The sequence below is a fragment of the Octopus sinensis genome, linkage group LG17, assembly GCF_006345805.1.
Source record: "Octopus sinensis linkage group LG17, ASM634580v1, whole genome shotgun sequence".
Classification (NCBI taxonomy): Eukaryota; Metazoa; Mollusca; class Cephalopoda; order Octopoda; family Octopodidae; genus Octopus; species Octopus sinensis.
The window spans coordinates 28,307,119-28,312,118 of NC_043013.1; the positions used below are offsets into that span (position 1 = coordinate 28,307,119).

The following is a 5,000-nucleotide window of genomic DNA, read 5'->3' on the forward strand; positions in this document are numbered from 1 at the left end:
CGAGATTTGGTTGCTATGTCTAGTAATTTCTTTCGTTGACTTATATCTACGTGGGGTATACGCGAAAGAAACAAATAAGGATGGGGGGAAAAAAAACTAAGAAAATAGCAGCGAAGTCCAATCTGAGAAAGTTACGTTTCCTAAACGGACGAGAAGACACATGATCAATACGAATGGAGATCTGCTGAGATGCAGGTCTATCCAAGCATTGCTAGTTTCATAAACAAAGATTATATATAATAAGGAAAAACTTTGAATCAGCTCGTTCTAACTCTGTCACTGGAATATAACAAAATCTGAAGGAACATATTACATTTCTTTTTTTCGTTGTTACACTCTGCTAAAAGAAATACACCATCAAAAGAAAACTCTGCATGAATTAAGAGATGAATCTTCAGGTTTGAATTCATCAAACCCAATAATTAAACCTAAGGAATTATTTTGGTAACCCTTCGGAAACTTTCTAGAATTTAACTTCTTCAGTTTAAATAAAAAAGAAATAGATATCTAAATCGGGTGTGGACACCTTTTCTCTAGAAGCGGGCCGCATGAGACAAGGCCCATCATCAAACAGGCCACACTATTAGAATAATTCAAGGTAATCTCTCATCAGGTGTATCATTCAGAAAGTCCCGCGGGCCGCTGGTTGCCCATAACTGAGCTAAATGTCTAAGGTTTGTTTGTTTGTTCCAAGTCTGAAAATGTACGTAAATAAATAATTACACGAAAATGTAGGCTAAAATTACAGACCCCAAATAAAATATTTTTGTAGGCAGATGTGGAAAGTAAAAAATTTTTTCTAATAGTATATACATCATAGAATTTTAAAGAAGGGCTGGATACCATATAGGAAAGAAAAATGTTTGTGGAAACTTTTTAAAATAGAAATTCGTTTAAAACAATAAGATCATCCTATTTACAAAATAGTCTTAACTAAAAACCAAAAACGAAATAAGTAACACATTGAATATTTTCAACAAGCTGTGTTATGTGTGACTAAGTTTTAAGCCTGTAAGATGTTTTAAATGGAAGTCTATATGTAGTAAATGCATTTTATTAACAGAGATAATACCAACGAGATGTATCCAATTAATGCCTTCAACGTGAACTGTTAAGGGGGAAGTATGAAATATTGTAAGCAAAGAAGTGGCATGTAAAATAATGCTTTCTTGTTTTGGCACAAGGCCAGCAATTTAGGGGGGGGGTGAGCCGATTACATCGACCCCGGTACACAATTGTTACTTTAATTTTCATCGACCTCCGAAAGGATAAAAGGCGAAGTCTACCTGGGCGGCGGTTGAACACAGAAAGTAAAATAATACAAGACAATTCGAGCTAAAAAAAAAAAAAAAATTAAACAACATGAATAAATAAAAGTGGAGAAGGGACCAGCTAGAAAAAGCAGTCAAATTGCTCTGAAATCACATTTTGAAAATATATATTATATATATATATATATATAAATTGAGACACGTTGAACAATATAATTCTAGATATACTAAGTCTGGGGAGAAAGAAGAAAAAAAAAACCCACAAGAAGGCCACAGCTGGAACGATTTTGATCAAAGGCCTGCTTGAACAGAGCTGACCTGGAGCTAATAAACAACAACATGAAGACATTAAGTAAATAAGAAGGCGGTGCAGCAATAAAAGGCAGCAAATAACAACCAGTCCGTTGGTGATGATGGACTCATTATAGAGATTTACGGTCGGTCGCTATTGAATACGTGACATGAGAGAAACTGCCAACACTAAAACAGACTTGATTTTCCAACACACAGAAACCTTTTTTTTTTTCTTCTTCTTTAATTGAATACAGTTAAATAGGATGGATGACAGTGTTGTATAAATAAGTCTAACCAGAGACCGTCTTTGACAGTATTACTATGTGTGTATATGTGTGTGTATACACCCTTATGTAGCCCCCCCCCCCAATAATACTATGAGAACTAATTTTCGAAATGTTTAGTAAAAATAGATTCACTGAAATCACTCAATTGTTTAACATAGGAAAAAGTAGTACACAGGCTTTTTATTCTTTCTCTCACATAACACACACACGGATATATATATATATATACACACACACACACAGATATATATATATATACACACACACACACACAGATATATATATATATACACACACACACAGATATATATATATATATATATATACACGAATGTACCAGCGTGTTCGGCAAGAACTGAAGCAGAGGGGATGGCAACAGAAAGTGTCCCATTCACAGCTGGATCTAACTCAAGTCTTAAATAAGACAAACAATAATCACGCACGCACGCGCACCCAGAGCACTGCCTATGTGCGTGTATTTATATATATATATATATGTGTATATATATGTATATTATATTAGAGAAAGAGGCTAGCTCTTTGTAAATTCTGTCTGTTCCATCAGTAAGTATTTAAGTGCGACATTAACTAGAGAAGAGTAATGTGATGCCGCTAAGTAGTATTCTGATTCAACAACTCCAGCACAGCAGCAGTAGCGGCAGTTAAAAGACAAAATAAAAATAATATTTATAAAAAAAAACTACTGAAATAATCGTGATGATGGTGATAATATTATTAACACCATAATGAAATGTCCGACATGTTGGGATTGCTAACAAGTGGACAGCCGAAATAGCGCAATTAATTAACTTGAAGCTAAAATACTACATACAGCAAACGAGAAAGACATTGTTTAATTAATGGAAAATAATAAAGTAATAATTCTGTAAAATCGTCACTGCGTTCAGTTCCGCTGATAGAAAGATAGATATTTACAAAAATTTATTACCAAATCACTTAACAGTAGATAAACAATATGTAATAATTTTTGCTTCATTTTTATTTTAGCTTATAGAAAAAGACAGTGAAATTAATTCATAGAAAATGTTTTAATTATTACTATAGAACGAAGAAGCAAAAAGAAAAATGACCAAAGAAGAGTAATCAAAATATTGATATCTGACAGAAGCTAAAAAGCAATATGTATGTGTGTGTGTGTGGATGGATGGATGGATGGATGAAAAGGAACAGAGCAACGATGTGAATAAATGGCTATTCCTTCTCCGCCCCCAAGCCAATTCCTCCTCCACCATCATCACCAATTAACCTTCGTCTACATAATAAACGTCGATAAGGATAAGGGAATTCGCTTCAACTTTCCCACAACAGATAAACGACCACAGAACACATCCACACACACACACATATATATTTATATATATATATATATATATATAATGTATGTATAACAGCTAAATTGAGGTTACGGGCGCACACACTCATCTGCTCCAACTTTCATGGATATAAACAGGCATGTATAGAGATACCTAACATAGACTAAGATAGGCAGTATTCTTTATATATATATATATGTGTGTGTGTTTTAGTTGTTATGGGTGTATGTATATATACACTTATAGACACAACCATGAGACGGTAAGATGGAGAATTTTTTTTTTATATAAAAATGAGATATAGAACAGTTGAGGTTAGAGAGACTGGTGTATGAAAGCTTTTATAAACAAACATCAATAAATATATGTGAATGTGTGTGTGTCAATCTTTATAGCGCGTGGAATTTATTGAGTAGTAAAATGGATTAAATATTTGAATAGAGAAGACGTGTGTGTGTAATAATTAGCATTCACATATGCAAATACAGTTGGAGAGTTAGTTAGAGAGCTTATAAGTAGTATTAGATTCAAATAGAGTTTGTAGACAAAATTAATCGTCAAGCAAATGTGTTCTTCTTCAATGGACGGTGGCCGTGTCCCAGCAGCTGTAATGACGAGAAAGCACCGAGGAAGGAAATAACACCAGTTGCTATATATATATTCGGAGCTGGAGGGGGGGAGGTCACAAGTTAGCAGAATATATTTGCAATAACCTTAATTTGTTTTGGAAGAGTTAATAAATGCTCGTCAGCGGCGGAGGATTTAGACATGGTGAAGCCTAAGTTACAATAAAACCCGAAGGCCTCCACCCCCATTGTAAAAAAATATATATATTACATCAGAGCATCTCATAAAATTGGCTTAACATATATGTCTTTTAATTATTTTGAGACCCCTAAGTTGTAACTTGTTTAGCTTATGCTTAAATCCAGCACTGATCCTTATACATATTTATGTATAGTGTGTGTTCGGGTACATAACCCTAGTGTTTACCACATGAAGCGCTTGCACAGATATCGGCTTGCAGAAAATTTTAAAGTGGAGAGCTTTTTTTCACTCTACCACTCGAATAATCTAAAAATCCACAAACATATATGTATGTGTGTATATATATATATATATATATATATATATATATATATATATATATATATATATATACCTCTTCCATAAACCAGCCAAGCTGAACGAGCAATCATATGGATGTGTTTGAGGAACGTGTTATTTCGATCTGTATGGAGGTGCAAAATGTATTTTTCATCATCGATATTATAGTCAAGAAACAAAAGCTATATTCGGGACAGGAAGTGCTGGACGGCTGTCGACGAATAAGTTCGATAAACGGTTCAGAAATGAAACCCACCCGAGCTGCTGACGACGACGACGAGAGAGGATAAACAGCACGAAAACGTTTTGCGTCGGTCGGAAGTGGAAGGTTCCTTCTCTCTCGCACCCTCTGTCTGTCTCTCTTACACACAATTACATGCATTCACACTCAAAGTTACAACAGAACCACAGTTACAAACACACAAAAACAGATTCAATAAAGATCCTCATATATATACATACACACACACACACACACACAACAGATAAAGTCGGTACGAAACCCTTCACCCCGTTTTAGAAATATCCTGTACAAGAATGTGTGTTGTGCGTGTGTGCAGGTGCGCGTGTACATATACATATTGGCGTTTGTAATTGATGTAATGTTTACCTCCAAATCAAGCATCCTTTAAAAAACACTGTCGGGTAGAGAATCTATATCCACTTGAGAAGCGAGTATCTTAATCACCTCAAAACATAGACAGATA

General features: G+C 34.6%; 1 protein-coding gene across 2 annotated transcripts in view; it reads right to left on the minus strand.

The window, feature by feature from the left end:
- LOC115221117 (mucin-3A) overlaps positions 1-5,000 on the minus strand; it is a 444,480-nt gene that overhangs the window by 436,131 nt on the left and 3,349 nt on the right. The gene's annotated exons all lie outside the window — the stretch shown is intronic.